Source organism: Bufo gargarizans, chromosome 5 (assembly GCF_014858855.1).
Source record: "Bufo gargarizans isolate SCDJY-AF-19 chromosome 5, ASM1485885v1, whole genome shotgun sequence".
In the NCBI taxonomy this organism is placed as follows: domain Eukaryota; kingdom Metazoa; phylum Chordata; class Amphibia; order Anura; family Bufonidae; genus Bufo; species Bufo gargarizans.
In genome coordinates, this window is record NC_058084.1 from 491439063 (window position 1) to 491457381 (window position 18319).

Sequence of the window (18319 nt, forward strand, 5' to 3'; positions counted from 1 at the left end):
ATTACATAAAATAATGAACTTTATCACAATATGCAAATTTTTTTAGAAGGACCTGTATATATATATATATATATATATATATATATACACATATATATATCCGCCCCTTGATCATGCTTTTATTGGTGTTTTTATTGGGTCATTTACACCGTTATTATACACATATGCACATTATTTCCTGTATATGTTATGTTTCCGATCACTGGTCTTATGACTATATCAAATTTATATTTGTAGATTGATCACTCTGCACTTGTGTTCTATGCTTGAGAAAGGGTCTATTGTTGAAACGTCGCTTCTTTTTTGCCACATGGGTTATAAAATTTCATTTCTTTTTTGAGTGCTATCCTTTTTCTCATTTTTTACATTTGGGCTTTGAGCACATGCCCTGGGACATAGCACCCGTTCTATGTTTGTTCGGTGCCGCCATTTTTCATATACATATATATATATGTGTGAAGGCTTTTGCCTGGATTTGTGGGAGGGGCTGAGGTCTGCCTCCAGCCTATTTAGGGCACCCCTCTACCTGGCTCCTGCACTGTCCGAGGTCTGAGCTTGAGAGAGAGAGTTGCTTGTGGAGTTAACTGGAGAGTTACTTACGAGTTGCTGTGTTTTTCTGAAGTTAGTTGCTTTCGGGTCCAGGATTTGGAGCATTCCGGTTCCATCCGTCCGGCTTCACCTGGTTCCTTGCGGGTCACGTTTTGCCCGTTAAACTGTGAGTCATCCATACGGTACAGCACAGGGCCTCACGGCTGCCCCTGTACTAGCTCGATTCATTTCACCATTTTTCATTTCACTCATGTCACAGTTTCACTCCAAGTCACGGTTTTCATGTCTGCCACGATTTCCGGTCATGCATGCACACATACCACACTGCATCCCCACTCCAAGCACTGCCAGCACGTGTACCAGGTTCCCATGGCGGCCACCAACTCCGTTTCCCCTCCTCACCGACACCTCTCTCACACACATTCCGCCCCCCTCCCCTCAAACCCCTCGTCCAGCTCAGCGGCATGCCCGCACCCTCACTTTCACCAGATGCTCGCCTCATCCCGCCCGCTCCACATACTCCCCCTCCATAGCCAACACCACTGCCGCGGTCCCCCTTTCCCCACCGCCGCACCGTCCCGCGCCTCCTGGTTTGCGCATGCGCGGCCGGGGTGCTGCGCGTGCGCGGCCGCATCGGCGCATGCGCGGTAGCCTGCTGGCCGGCCGCCGATGCCACGCACATGCGTGTGTATGTGGGGGGGGGGCCGAGGGGTGCCGCATGCACATCCCTACACCAAACACCACAGATCCAGCCACTGCCCCCCTCCATCAGGCAGCACATTTCAGGGGGAGCGCAGCCGTTCCCCTTCACACCCCCCCCCCTCTTTGCATTTCCCAATCACACCCCCATCACGCCGGGCCACAGACCCGACACCGTCAACCCATCACACCCCTGTGGGCCGGAGGAGAACATAAGTCAATCATCAACTTAGTATGCATCAAGGGAACAAACCCGCCATGCAAAAAAAAAAAAAAAAGACAAATAAATAAATAAAATACACCAATATCAATACCACTTAAAACACATCATAAAATCACAAAAATAACCCGCCATATAGTGAAAAGAAAAAAAAAAAAACTTTTCAAGGGGTGCATTAATATCACAGAGAAAACCTGCCATATAAAAAAAAAAAAAAACTTTTTCAAGGGGTCCGCTAAAATCACAAGAAGAAACCCGCCATATAGTAAAAAAAAAAAAACCTTTTTCAAGGGGTCAGACAAAATCACAAGAAGAAACCCGCCATATAGCAAAAAAAAAAAAGGGGTCCGCGGTACACACCTTCCGCCACGTCACGAGCCTCATTTCAAATACCATACACATACCAGGACACCGTTGCGGCTCACGTCACAATCCTCTCAGGTCATGCCGACATTCATACCACAGTCAACCCTCGTCATAACACTTTCTGTCTACCCCTCTTTTAGGCGGTCAAGTTTAAACTTATTTACGCTGCACGTATCCAGTGATTCTTTTCTTGCTACAAGGTACGTACACCTGCTCAATCGTTTCTTTTCCTTACATTTCAGTCCATCCCGTTAGGGTCAGCGTGCTGGCGTTAGGGGTTTCTGGAATCCCACTAGATCACCCCCTCTTGGCTTCCGCCATCAGTTAGTGGTCCGCGAGGCCAACACCCCGCCTCACACGTTCGGAGGCAGCCGCCCATCGCGCCACTCATTAGTAAGCCGCCTCGCTGTTGCATAGAGAGGGCCTCACCTGTCACTCCCTTCCCCTAGTCCTGTCTTACAAGTCACCGAGAGGCCTCACACTCCTGCCACCACATCAGTGGCCTCATCAACCCCTCGCGCCAACTCATAGATAGAGCCTCTCAAGCCGCTCGGCAATTAGCAGGGCCTCATCTGTCACCATTCTAGGCTTAATTATTTCGCCATCCGGCATAGTTAGCTGGCCAGCACGGTCCTGTGTTTCCCCGCACTAACAAATTATTCTGTTTTAGCATGTCTCTGGAAGGAATAGAGGACTTTTCCCTTCCTGGCACTCCAGCTAGATCCATCACTTCAGCCCAGGGAGGCGGTCTAGCCAGCCCAGCATCCATCAGATCCTGGACAATTCCGCGTACCACGACGGAGTTAAGGAGACAGCAGATTCCCTTCCCCGCCACGGTAAGGAAAGCATAACTTTTCCGACTACTACGCACGTCAACCAATAACGCAGAGGCAGGGGAAGGACCTAGCTAGTCCAGCACGGGGGACATACACGCCATGCTGGCCTCTTTGATGACATCCATGTCCAAGGTCAACGACAGGTTGGAGAGGCTGGAGTCGGTCACCACAACCCTCTCCTTGGCAGGGCCACCACCGGCAGCGTCACCGGCACCATCCGGTTTGCCAGTGGGCGTGCCATCCATCAACCCAGATGACCAAGAAGTCAGCCCGGCGCACATGATACCGGAGCACTTGAAAAGGGACATTCTGGAAGGTAAGGATGTGAACCTGGCCTCCCTCCTGATTGCCTCCCAAGATGTTGTCGAGAACAAAACTTATGCCTATGATGATGTCTCAGTTGTGGTCAAATCCAGGGATGCCCGCCTAAATAGAAAACTGTCTATCCCAGAATTTGTCCTGGCTTTCAGCATCTACAGGGATGTCATCTGTGCGGTCTACTCCAACAGAAGGGAGGAGTTCGACCTCTACATGCACAAACTGGTTGACCTGGGCAACAAATATGGAGGGTCAGCATTCTATGATTATCATAGATCTTTTTCGGCAAAGGTGGCAGGGGCTTTCTCCCAGTATGGAGTCCGCTCCAACTGGGCAAGAATCGACACTGTCATTTTTTGCCGGCACTTCGCAGGCCTGAGGACGCCAGCCTGTGCGTACTGCTCCTCCACGGCCCACACCACCAATTTCTGCCCGAACGCGGCGGACAGACAGGCTCCCTCTCAAGCGGCCGGCCCCTCCGGGGTCACGGAGAAATCAGGCCGGGACAAGCTGGGACAGCCAATCAAGTTTCTGGGCAAGTCCCAGATTTGCAACAATTTTAATGTGGGGTCCTGCAATTATAGCAGGTGTAGGTTGTTGCATATTTGTACCAATTGTTTCCGGGCACATGCCAAAACCATGTGTCCAAATAAAATGTTTTCTAGCCCATATCTATCGACCGTAAATATGCCGGTTTTTACAGCATTTATGTCTCAGCACCCATCCAGGCATCTCACGGATTTCCTCGTGGCAGGGCTGACAGAAGGCTTCCACACGGGCATCCTGCACATGCCGATAGGCACCCTGGAGTGTCCTAACCTCCTATCCACCCAAGGCAACCCCACCGCAATTGACGCCCTCATAGCCCAGGAAGTCGCAGAGGGCTTCGTGCTAGGACCTTTCAAGACCCCCCCATTCGTCACATGGCGCACCAATCCCATTTGCATCGTCACTAGGAAATCTTCCCAGAAACAGAGGCTAATCATCGACTTGTCGGCACCACATGGTTCAGCCGACCCCAGTCTCAACTCCCTCATTCCCTCGGAGGAATTCTCACTACAATACACCACCATAGATCACGCCATCACCGCCATCAGGCAAGCAGGGGTCGGAGCATGGCTCAGCAAAACCGACATCGCCAATGCGTTCAAATTGCTACCAATTCACCCGTCGCTGTGGCACCTTCATGGCATCAAGTGGTCCGGAAACTATTATTTTTTCTCCGGGTTGACCTTCGGATCCAAGAGTAGCCCGGCCATTTTTGACACATTCGCGGAGGCACTATGCTGGTTGCTCTTAAATGTAGCAAGATGCCCGATGGTATTGCATTACCTTGATGACTTTCTACTCGTGGAGGAAAACACCTCCCCTCCCGCCAGCCTCAGAGCCACCATCAAGCTGTTCGGGGAACTTGGGGTACCCATCTCCACTAAGAAAACAGAGGGGCCGGACACAGTCATCACCTTTTTGGGCATTCAGTTGGATTCTGCCTCAATGCAAGCCAGTTTGCCACCCGGGAAGATCCAGGTTATTCTCGACCACATAGACAACTACCTTCAACTCGGCAACTGCAATCGCAAAGAATTACAGTCCCTATTGGGTTACCTGAACTTTGCCATGCGCATCATTCCCCAGGGTCGCTCGTTCATTTCACGGCTTCTGCACCTTTTTCCCTTTTTTCTTCACGACTCTCACAGGCTGCCCCTGGATGCCCACGCCACTGCAGATCTGGGTATGTGGAGGAGATTTCTGTCCACCTGGAACGGCAGGAGCATGTTCCTTCCTCAGCTATCGGACTCTTCCCCCTCCATCTGGTAAGACGCGGCATCTACCACAGGCTTCGCGGCCATTTTCGGGAACGATTTGCTGTGGGGTAGCTGGCCTCCTGCGGTCCAGGGTTTGGAAGGATTTTCCACTACCTCGGCTCTGTTCGAGATCTACCCCATCGTGGCAGCCGCCGTGGCGTGGGGTCATTCATGGGAAAACATGTCGGTCCGATGCTACTCAGACAACCAGGCGACCTGCCAGATCATTAACAAGGGTCGGTCCAAATCCCTCACAATCATGAGGTTCCTGCGAAGGCTCACTTGGTTGGCAGCTTGCAACAATTTCTTCATACACTGCTTCCATGTCCTGGGGAGGTGCAATACGGCAGCTGACAATCTGTCTCGTTTCAAATTTCAGGCATTTCATCAGGCTCTCCCGTCAGCGACACCCACGGCCTCCATCGCCCCGTCATTTCATCAGCTCATTCTGGATTAGATATCATCATGCGCCATAGCCAGTCATTGTCCCATCTTGCACTATCAGACAACACACGCAGGTCGTACAACAGAGCATTCACACTTTTTAACAGGTTCCTGGTGGAACACAACATCACGCACCCATTTGTCATGACCTCCCTGCTGGGGTTTGCTTCCTTTTGCCACCTCAAGCTCAAAATGTAATACAACACCATCAAACTCTATCTCACCGGCATTCAACATCATATGCTAATCATACACCCTAACAACATCAGTTTCATGGCCTCGCACCAGATCAAAACCATACTCAAAGGTATTCAGAAGTCATAACCCGCACGGCCAACACAGAGGCTACCCATTAACAGTCACGTTTTCAAGGCATTATCCGACTTACTAGACACCAGGGCTTTTGAAGCAGATACCAACTCCATCATCAAAACCGCGATGTACCTTGCCCTCTACGGATTCCTGAGGCCCGGGGAATTCACCACGACCTCGGCGACCCAAACCACACCTTGTCTTCTTGTCTCCCACTTGACGAAACACGTGGATCATTATATCCTAACCTTACCTCACTCCAAAGGCAGTCAGCTCTCACCCGTGAACATTCCATATTACCCTACGCAGAACAGATGGTGCCCAGTCGGGGTTCTGGACGCTTACAAGCAGCATCACAAGTTCCTACCCTCTCAGCCACTACTTCAACTGCATGGGTCTGTACTCACCACCACCACCTTTATGACCTATGTCAGGTCATCCCTCACTCAACTGGGCCTTAACGCATCCAACTACTCAGGGCACTCCTTTCGCATCGGGGCCGCTTTCTCACGTTACATCCCCAATCCAACACGGGAGTTAAGAGACGCTTTCCAAAACATGTTGGGTTGAGCTTTCATGTATATTGAATACAACAAACTGTTTATTTCATTTTTGCCCTCTTCTTTCTCAGGCCTACCTCATCCTCGGTTTTGGCACACCACAACCGACTACGCTTATTCCCTGATTTCCTAGGTTCCTCACTGTACTACCGTAAGCGCCTTACACAAGTGTGAAGGCTTTTGCCTGGATTTGTGGGAGGGGCTGAGGTCCACCTCCAGCCTATTTAGGGCACCCCTCTACCTGGCTCCTGCACCGTCCGAGGTCTGAGCTTGACCCTCCCACCACTCCACTCATTTATAACTCATTTCTTCCACATCTTTTTCCTTGGGTGGGCCCTCTTCTTTCTCAGGCCTACCTCATCCTCGGTTTCGGCACACCACAACCGACTACGCTTATTCCCTGATTTCCTAGGTTCCTCACTGTACTACCGTAAGCGCCTTACACAAATATATATATATATATATATATATATATATTTTTTTTTTTTTTTTTTTTTTTGCAATTACACATTTTTTGCAATTACAAAAAAAATATATAGAATATATAAATTCTATTTAGCCTCTATTTCTGAAAAGTTTCTGATGGGATTTGGACTTACAGTCCTCTATATTACAGCCTAGAATGCTAATCACTACACGATAGAGCTGCATGAATATTTATAAAAAAATATATATAAATATGAGACTTCTGCTGTATAGGAATACTTACTACTAGTAAGTTTTCCTATACAGCAGAAGTCTCTTTTTTTTTTAAGTAACTGGTCATGCAGCTCTATAGTGTAGTGGTTAACATTCTTAGCTGTAATATAGAAGGTTGTGAGTTTGAATCCCATCAGAAACTTTTCAGAAATAGAGGCTAAATTAGATTTAAATACACTGACTCTAGAACAGGAGATGTTCGGTCGAGCCTGCTTGCCCAACACTACTACAGTAGTGGCCAAAAGTTTTGAGAATGACACAAATATTCGTTTTCACAACAAACTTTTCCAATTTCCAATATTTATGTAATTCTGGGGGCCCTCTTCTTTCTCAGGCCTACCTCATCCTCGGTTTCGGCACACCACAACCGACTACGCTTATTCCCTGATTTCCTAGGTTCCTCACTGTACTACCGTAAGCGCCTTACACAAATATATATATATATATATATATATATATATATATTTTTATTTTTTTTTTTGCAATTACACATTTTTTGCAATTACAAAAAAAATATATAGAATATATAAATTCTATTTAGCCTCTATTTCTGAAAAGTTTCTGATGGGATTTGGACTTACAGTCCTCTATATTACAGCCTAGAATGCTAATCACTACACGATAGAGCTGCATGAATATTTATAAAAAAATATATATAAATATGAGACTTCTGCTGTATAGGAATACTTACTACTAGTAAGTATTCCTATACAGCAGAAGTCTCTTTTTTTTTTTAAGTAACTGGTCATGCAGCTCTATAGTGTAGTGGTTAACATTCTTAGCTGTAATGTAGAAGGTTGTGAGTTTGAATCCCATCAGAAACTTTTCAGAAATAGAGGCTAAATTAGATTTAAATACACTGACTCTAGAACAGGAGATGTTCGGTCGAGCCTGCTTGCCCAACACTACTACAGTAGTGGCCAAAAGTTTTGAGAATGACACAAATATTCGTTTTCACAAAGTTTGCTGCTAAACTGCTTTTAGATCTTTGTTTCAGTTGTTTCTGTGATGTAGTGAAATATAATTACACGCACTTCATACGTTTCAAAGGCTTTTATCGACAATTACGTGACATTTATGCAAAGAGTCAGTATTTGCAGTGTTGGCCCTTCTTTTTCAGGACCTCTGCAATTCGACTGGGCATGCTCTCAATCAACTTCTGGGCCAATTCCTAATAGCAACCCATTCTTTCATAGTCACTTCTTGGAGTTTGTCAGAATTAGTGGGTTTTGTTTGTCCACCCGCCTCTTGAGGATCGACCACAAGTTCTCAATGGTATTAAGATCTGGGAAGTTTCCAGGCTATGAACCCAACATGTCAATGTTTTGGTCCCCGAGCCACTTAGTTATCACTTTTGCCTTATGGCACGGTGCCCCATCGTGCTGGAAAATGCATTGTTCTTCATCAAACTGTTGTTGGATTGTTGGAAGAAGTTGCTGTTGGAGGATGTTTTTGTACCATTCTTTATTCATGGCTGTGTTTTGGGCAAAATTGTGAGTGAGCCCACTCCCTTGGATGAGAAGCAACCCCACACATGAATTGTTTCAGAATGCTTTACTGTTGGCATGACACAGGACTGATGGTAGCGCTCACCTTTTCTTCTCCGGACAAGCCTTTTTCCTGATGCCCCAAACAATCGGAAAGAGGCTTCATCGGAGAATAGGACTTTGCCCCAGTCCTCAGCAATCCATTCACCATATTTTCTGCAGAAGATCAATCTGTCCCTGATGTTTTTTTGGGAGAGAAGTGGCTTCTTTGCTGCCCTTATTGACACCAGGCCTTCTTCCAAAAGTCTTCGCCTCGCTGTGCATGCAGATGCGCTCACACCTGCCTGCTGCCATTCCTGAACAAGCTCTGCACTGGTGGCACTCCTATAAATTGTTGATTGAGGTGCAATCTTAGTAGTCACAATATCCTTGCCTGTGAAGCCATTTTTATGCAATGCAATGATGGCTGCATGTGTTTCTTTGCAGGTCACCATGGTTAACAATGGAAGAACAATGATTTCAAGCATCACCCTCCTTTTAACAGGTTAAGTCTGCCATTTTAACCCAATCAGCCTCACATAATGATCTCCAGCCTTGTGCTCGTCAACATTCTCACCTGAGTTAACAAGACAATTACTGAAATGATGGTCCTTTAATGACAGCAATGAAATGCAGTGGAAAGTTTTTTGGGGGATTAAGTTAATTTTCATGGCAAAGAAGGACCTTGCAATTCATCTGATCACTCTTCATATCATTCTGGAGTATATGCAAATTGTTATTATAAAAACTTAAGCAGCAACTTTTCCAATTTCCAATATTTATGTAATTCTCAAAACGTTTGGCCACGACTGTACACATGCCTGCAATGATCATCAGAAACTAGTCTATAATGACTCCTTCACTTTAACCAGTGTATACTTTACTGAGTACCGGGTACCTTATGCTATGTTCCGCCTATTTTGCATTATAATGTGCTGTAAAGATTGTACTGAAATATTATGTTTGACGTTGCTGCCATCTAGTGGTCAAAGTTAGTTTCTTCTTCGCCAGAACTTTACAGGAAGTGTATTGTTCTCTGAGTCAGAGGCAGTAACCTTTAACCTGGAACTGTATTTCCTCCATTTCATCACTGCTCCTGGATCTTGCAGGCTGTATGCAGAGGAGCTCTTGATTTATTCCTGGACTAATGGTGGAATTGTCTGTGAGTACTCTCACTGATGAAGTGAGGCTACTGTATTATATGTAATGTACTGATACATATGTTTTGTTTATGTTTATATTGTAGTTTTACAAAGTTATTCAGAAAAGAGAATACAAACAGATCTGATGTCTCACGTTTCTTGACTTCTGAATTATTGTTAAGCTGTCTGACTAGTGTTATACAACAGTCAATAACGCAAACCAGAACAGTAAAAAGACAACCCACGTGGCGGTCTGGAATAAACTGAGACGCCATTACTGCAGCATGAGTCTAAGATCAGGAACAAAGTACCAGGCTGATGCCACGTTACCGCCGACACAGCAAGGCAGGGAGAACATTCCCAGTGCCCAGCAAGACGATGCAAAGTCTCATGTGTCCAGAACTTCACGGGCTAGCAAGATGTCCTCAGCAAGTTCCTCAGCAGTTAGAGCTCGTGCCAAGGCAGAAGCTGCCCGCATCCAGCTACAGTATGCAGAAAAAGAAGCCATAATGATGCAGGAGTTAGCAGCAAAGAAAGCTGCCATAGCACAAGAGAGAGCTAAAGAGGCAGCTATGGAAGCAGCTAGGGAAGCTGCCATAGCACAAGAAAGAGCAGCTAGGGAAGCTGCCATAGCACAAGAAGAAGCGGTTTTAGAATCAAAATTGCTCATCCTGCAGCGACAGACTGCAGCTGCTGCTGCTGAAGCAGAGGCCGCTGCCTACATGGGAACAAGTCGGTTAGGAAGTGAAAGATCATATAAAGACTCAGAGGTTCCAGAAAAACCTCTATTCTCTGCAGATCGTACAAATGAGTACCTCCAGAACCTTACTGATGCGCATACAAAGGAACAGTCTCTTAAACCTGAAGCAAAGGAATTCAGGCCGAGATCAACATACCCCCTGAGCAGGCCCAATCAACCTCATGAGGTCAGCGACTGCCAGCAAACCAAGAAGGAAGCACCAGAAACCCCTAAGAACAAAAAACAAGTGTTCCCATCACCTCAACCTATAGATTACATGCGCGAACAACAATGTGCAGTGGATGTCACCAAATATCTCATCCGCAAAGAAATGGTTAGCTCAGGCTTTCTCCAATTTGATGACTGTCCTGAAAACTATTGGGCATGGAAATCTTCCTTTCTGAATGCCACTGAAGGTCTGAACTTATCACCAGCAGAAACACTTAATTTAATGATAAAATGGCTTGGCACCGAGTCAGCAGAGCATGCTAAGAGAATGAGAAGAGCAAACCTGTTCAACCCTGCAGCAGGACTCAACATGACCTGGAAAAGACTAGAAGAAACGTATGGATCCCCAGAGGTAATAGAAGGAGCACTGTTGAACAAACTTGAAGTCTTTCCCAAGGTGGGCTACAGAGACAACGTGCGGCTACAAGAACTAAGTGATCTTCTACTAGAGATAGAATATGCCAAAGAGGATGGCTACTTGCAAGGACTTTCGTATCTAGATACAGCTAGAGGCACTAATCCCATAGTAGAGAAGCTACCTTCAAATCTGCAAGACAAGTGGATGTCTGTGGGAGGTAAATTCAAAGAAGATTATGGAGTCTCTTTTCCCCCTTTCTCTGTGTTTTCTAGGTTTGTCCGACAGCAAGCGAAAATCCGAAGTGATCCCAGTTTCGCCTTCACCACCAGCGGCAATCAATCACACAGACCAGAGAGACCTCACAGACCTCACGGTAGGACCTATGTATCCACACACAAAACAGCTGTACCTTCAGAAGTCACAGACTACCAAAGCACCCACAAGGTACACACCATAGAAAACCCTGATAGACATTGTCCAATACACAAAAAAACACATCCACTAAAGAAATGCAAAGGCTTTAGAAGCAAACCCATCGCAGAGCGGATGTCCTTCCTTAAACAAAACGGCATCTGTTTCAAGTGCTGCGGATCTACTTATCACATTGCCAAAGACTGCAAAATACCAGTAGAATGTACAGAATGTGGCAGTGAGAGACATATTGCAGCTTTGCACCCTGGCCCTGCTCCTGCCCCACTAGAGACTGTAGAACCCAGGAAAGATCAGGGCGGGGAGCAACAAGAGACCTCACTCTCCTCTGTAATGTCCAATTGCACCGAAGTGTGTGGACAAGGCAAGAGTGCACGATCATGCTCTAAAATCTGTCCAGTGACTGTGTATCCCACTGGCAAGAGAGAAAGGGCGGTGAAAATGTATGCAGTGCTAGATGAACAGAGTAACAGATCCCTTGCAAAGTCAGATTTCTTTGATATCTTTAACCTTAAGGCAAGTGCAGTTCCATACACTCTAAGGACATGTGCAGGGACAATTGAAACCACAGGGAGAAGAGCTACTGACTTTACCATTGAATCCTTCAATAAGAAAGTGCAGTTCCCACTTCCTACCCTAATAGAGTGTGGCATGATACCTGACGACAAAACTGAGATTCCATCTCCAGAAGTAGCTCATCACCACCCCCACCTCCGCTCAATTGCTCACCTAATCCCAGCTGTTGAGCCAGATGTTTCTATCCTTCTACTTCTTGGAAGAGATATCCTTCAGGTACACAAGGTACGCCAGCAAATCAATGGACCTTATAATGCCCCTTATGCACAGAGACTGGACCTGGGGTGGGTCATTGTAGGAGAAGTTTGCCTGGGGACAGTGCACCAGCCTGACAACGTTAGCACTTTGAAGACGTCTGTGTTAACAAATGGACGCACATCCCTTCTCAGTCCCTGTCACAACAACTTCATTGTCAAGGAAAGCTTTGGCAGGTCAACACAACACTGTGACTCTTCTACACTATATGGTAAAGAAGAAGTCAATTCCAACATTGAGACAGACAATCTAGGGATAACAGTATTTCAGAAAACTAAAGATGATGATAAACAGGCCCTCTCTATAGAAGATTAAAACCCTGCAGATTATGCCACTAGGCCTACTCAAGCAGCATGCCTTCAGAACTCTATTTGGTTCTCAGGCCCAACCTTTCTGTACCAACCACACTGTGAGGATATAGACACTGCTTTTCCACTCATAGAGCCTGAAGCTGACCCTGAAATCAGATTTGAGATTACAAGCTCCAGCACCAGAGCTTCTGAAGCCACACTTCACTCACATTGCTTTGATAGATTTTCTTGCTGGAAGATATTAGTTAAGACCCTAGACAGACTCATCCATGTCGCTAAAACCTTCCAGAGGGAAACCAGCAGCAATCAGGTCAGAAGGTGGGAAAGTTTCCATGAACAAGTCAATCTAGAAGAACTTGCTCAGGCAAAGTCTGTTATAATTTCTTCTGTTCAAAGCAAACATTTCCAGAAGGAAATTGACTGCATCAAAAAACAAAAGACATTCCCGAAACAAAGCCGTCTTAGGAAGCTTAGCCCCTTTTTAGACAAAAATGGGTTGTTGAGAGTAGGTGGACGTTTGTCTCTTGCAGAACTTTCAGAGGAAGAGAAACAGCCTGTCATTATACCTTATAATCACCACATTGCAACACTGCTTGTTAGGTACTATCATGAACAAGTAGTTCACCAAGGGCGACACATCACAGAGGGTGCAATTAGAACCGCAGGTTTCTGGATTCTTGGTGGCAAACGCTTGGTATCAGCTGTTATACACAAATGTGTCATCTGCCGCAAGCTGCGAGGAAGATTACAAAGTCAAAAGATGGCAGAGCTACCAGAGGACAGAGTAATTGCTCAACCACCTTTCACCAATGTGGGCTTAGATGTATTTGGTCCGTGGTCTGTCTTAACCCGCCGCACTAGAGGAGGCAGCGCAGACAGTAAACGATGGGCAGTCCTTTTCACTTGTTTGTCCACCCGAGCTGTACACATAGAGCTACTTGAAACCATGTCAACATCAAGCTTTATTAATGCTTTGAGGAGATTCTTCTCAATTCGTGGCCCAGCAAAACTGCTCCGTTCTGACAGAGGAACAAACTTTGTAGGAGCCTGCAAGGAACTTAACATTTGTGCCAGCGAATCACAATTGCAAAACTTTCTCCAAGACAGAGGATGTACATGGGTCTTTAATCCTCCACACTCTTCACACATGGGTGGTGTCTGGGAGAGACTTATAGGTATTGCCAGGCGAATCTTGTACGCTATGTTGCTACAAACTAAAACGGCTCACTTGACCCATGAGACTTTAAGCACCTTTATGGCAGAGGTTACAGCTATTATGAATGCCAGGCCTATAGTTCCTGTGTCCTCAGACCCAGATACACCTATGGTCCTTACCCCAGCAATGTTGTTGACTCAAAAGGTGAACTCTTTGTCTGCTCCATCCGGAACCATAAGTACAACACAAGTTCATGCTAAACAATGGAAGCAAGTACAATGCTTGGCAGACACCTTTTGGAAAAGATGGAAGAGGGAGTATCTGTCGAATCTGCAACGCCGTAGGAAATGGACGGAGGATCGCCCAAATGTAAAAGTGGGTGATGTTGTTCTGTTGAAGGACAGCCAAGAGAGCAGGAACGAGTGGCCTGTAGGACTTATTGTCAATGCTCTACCAAGCAGGGATGGCAATGTTAGGAAGGTAGAGGTCAAGATTGCGAAGAATGGGACTTCCAAAATGTATCTTAGACCTATAACTGACGTCATAGTTTTAGTTTCAGATTAGCTAGGATTCCATTTCCTGTTTATATGTTTTTTCTGCATAGCAGTAGTTATTTAGGTAGTGACATAATAATTATGCCAGACAGGGAGTGTTCCGCCTATTTTGCATTATAATGTGCTGTAAAGATTGTACTGAAATATTATGTTTGACGTTGCTGCCATCTAGTGGTCAAAGTTAGTTTCTTCTTCGCCAGAACTTTACAGGAAGTGTATTGTTCTCTGAGTCAGAGGCAGTAACCTTTAACCTGGAACTGTATTTCCTCCATTTCATCACTGCTCCTGGATCTTGCAGGCTGTATGCAGAGGAGCTCTTGATTTATTCCTGGACTAATGGTGGAATTGTCTGTGAGTACTCTCACTGATGAAGTGAGGCTACTGTATTATATGTAATGTACTGATACATATGTTTTGTTTATGTTTATATTGTAGTTTTACAAAGTTATTCAGAAAAGAGAATACAAACAGATCTGATGTCTCACGTTTCTTGACTTCTGAATTATTGTTAAGCTGTCTGACTAGTGTTATACAACAGTCAATAACGCAAACCAGAACATGCTATATACTAGTAAATACTGTATACCATAAGAACAATGGTGAAAACTTGAACCAGGCTTGGTAAGTGTTTGTCTTTAGTACCACAACACCCAGACTTTTGAGTAAGTACATTGGTTCTGTCCTCCATAGAGAGATCTGAACCCTCAGAATAGCATTGGATGGCAATCATATGCATGAAGGGCTAAAAGTGAGAACTAATGGACCAGTCAGTTGCTAGGCTTAATGGAGTTCTGCACTCTGCATTGCTTGTCCAACCTTGGTCTCTTGTTCGTATTATAACTGTGTTGTTCACAAATACATGGTGACTTGTAGACATGGTGGTTATACAGCTCTGTGGTTAGCACTGGTGCCTTTCAGCACTGGGATACTAGGTTTGAATCCAACCAATAACCACATCTGTGTGAAGTTGATATGTTCTCCCTGAGTAAGTTTCCATCCACACTCCAAAGACATACTGATAGAGAATTTAAATATTGAGGCATTGGGGACAGAGAGTAATGCTAATATGTGTAAAGAGCTGTGGAAAATCTCAGCTATATGAGTAAAATAAATAAAATGCTTTAGGATTAGAAACTTTATGTCCTTGAAAAACTTGAAGCAGCATTGCCATCTAGTGTGAGTTATCAGCACCACACGGGTAAGTTGTGGGACAGAACTAACATTCGAAAGTGTGAAAATCTAGTACACAGTTCTAATAAAGTACAGTAAATTGCATACAGCATGTAACAAAAACACAAATCAATTTAGTTCCTATCAAGGTGAGTGTCCTGACATTCTTTGAGTGAAATGGCCCCATCAGTCATCTGCTATCGCCAGGGAAAGTTGCAGAGAAATATGACAAAACATGGTGCCTATTCATATTCCCCCACGCCAGTTTTCTGGCATCAAAAAGTAATTTTTTTTTTTTTTTTACAAGGGCCCACTTGCAAAAAAAACCATGCAGCTGTTTGGAGGATTTTTGCCCTGCTCACCAGTTTTCCAAAAAGTCTTCGGGGAGTGGGCAACGCAGGACCATGCCTAGCTAGCACATTTCCAATAATTTATACCAGAAAACTGTAATCTATGCCAGTTCTAAGGTGGCTGTGACTTCATTTTTGGTGCATGGACCTGTGCCACAATTATTACAAGGCCAGTACTTTGTAATAATTTTGGCATAGATGATGGCAGCAGAGTAGAAAGTCATTAAGACCTAGACTGTGAGAGTTATGAAAGGTTAAAGGCTAAGTACACCTTTTGGGGCATTTTTATTTATTTATTATTGCATTGTACTCATTTTGAGCTAAAAATATATTTTTTTTAGAATGGTCTTTATAAAAAATATGGCTTCCTTTTTTTCTGTACAGAGCTGACATGCTCTAGAAGCACCCATTGGATTTTCTGTCTTTTCTCTCAGACCAGGAGCAGATGGACTCCTTATCTCTGCTTTATGACCTCCTAAACACTCATTATATATAGCTCAGTTCTTATTTTAGTGATAAGAATGTGGCTTAAATACAGTAAGTGTTTGTGACCTCTTAGTAGTTAGTAGCCATTATTTTCATCTAAAAACAAAAAGGCATGTTATGAGTTTCCGAAAAGGCATGTGGGAGACTCCCAAAATGTACGGAGGAAGTTGCTCTGGTCTGATGAGACTAAAATTTAACTTTTTGGCCATTTGTCTGGCGCAAACCCAACACATCACATCAACCAAAGAACACCAACCCCACAGTGAAACATGGTGGTGGCAGCATCATGCTGTGGGGATGTTTTTCAGCAGCCGGGACTGGGAAACTGGTCAGAGTTGAGGGAAAGATGGATGGTGCTAAATACAGGGACATTGTTGAGCAAAACCCGTACCACTCTGTGCGTGATTTGAGGCTAGGACGGAGGTTCGCCTTCCAGCAGGACAATGACCCCAAACACACTACTAAAGCAACACTTGAGAGGTTTAAGGGGAAACATGTAAATGTGTTGGAAAGGCCTAGTCAGAGCCCAGATCTCAATCCAATAGAAAATCTGTGGTCAGACTTAAAGACATCGTAGAGGGTAGTGTGCAGGATGGCGTGAGAGCGCCATTGCCCTGCTTGGATTCAAATAGGGGTGGTGGTTTGGCGCGCATCATGGGACCTCTGACGTCACCGCGGCCGGGCGCATGTGCACTGATACTATTGAGTGCAGTCCGGGAACTGGCATTGATACTAGGTTAGTGAATAGGTATGTGTTGCTGCTGGATCGCAGGCAGATGGCTGACCTCAAATAAGAATGACTTACATATCAAGACACATAATACCTGCACAGACACAGTACCCGACTAAGTATAAAAAGCACAAATACTGCTCTTGTAGATAGGCACCAGATATATGTGCATGGCTATATATGTATATTGATACTATAGTTACCTTTTAAATAAAGTCATTATGAAGACATAATTGCTACATATATAAGAATCCGTCTCTCTGACAATTATCTCACTGGATAAACGCTGTTACTATACTTACCTGTGGTCATATTATGTCCATTTCAATTCCACAGGAATCCTCGCTGACCTTATTTACTCGCCCTAAGATGGTCTCCGGTCTACCACCCTGGGAAATCCTAATATACATGATATTACCATTATATTAACTCTCTGCAACTATAATGTTCATTCCTATATATTATTATATATACACGTTCTTTTCTCCGCTATGTCAACAAGCATAATTTTACATCATCATTTAGGCCCCTTTCACATGGGCGAGAATTCCATGCAGGTGCAATGCATGAGGTGAACGCATTGCACCCGCACTGAATCTGGACCCATTCACTTCAATGGGGCTGTGTACATGAGCTGTGATTTTCACGCATCACTGGTGAATTGCGTGAAAAGCGCAGCAAGCTCTATATTGTGCGTTTTTCACGCATAGTTTAGGCCCCATAGAAGTGAATGGGGCTGCATGAAAATCGCAAGCATCCGCCAGCAAGTGCGGATGTGGTGCGATTTTCACGCATAGTTGCTAGGAGACAATCGGGATGGGGACCCGATCTTTATTATTTTCCCTTATAACATGGTTAGAAGGGAAAATAATAGCATTATTAATACAGAATGCTTAGTAAAATAGTTATTGGCAGGTTAAAAAAAAAACAAAAAAAACAATTAATAAACTCACCTTAATCCACTTGAACGCTCAGCCTGGCATGTCTTCTTTCTTTTTTGATGAAAATGATCAGCACAGTGACATCATCAAAGGTCCTTTAGCCAGGTCCTGAAGAAAGTAGAAAGAAGAGGAGATCCGCTACACCCTATCCACTTGATCGCGTAGCGCAGGCATGCTCAACCTGTAGCCCTCCAGCTGATGTAAAACTACAACTCCCACAATGCCTTGCTGTAGGCTGATAGCTGTAGGCTGTTTGGGCATGCTGGGAGTTGTAGTTTTGCAACATCTGGAGGGCTGCAGGTTGAGCATGCCTGCGCTACGCGATCAAGTGGATAGGGCGAGTTAAATTTGTTTATTATTTTTAACCCCTCAATGGACATTTTACTAATTTACTAATTCTGTATTAAGAATGCTATTATTTTCCCTTATAACATAATAATCAAATCTACACAACACTGATCCAAAACCCGAACTTCTGTGAAGAAGTCTGGGTTCCGGTCTGGGTACCAAATATGCAGATTTTTCGCACGCTAGTGCAAAACGCATTAAAACGCTTTGCA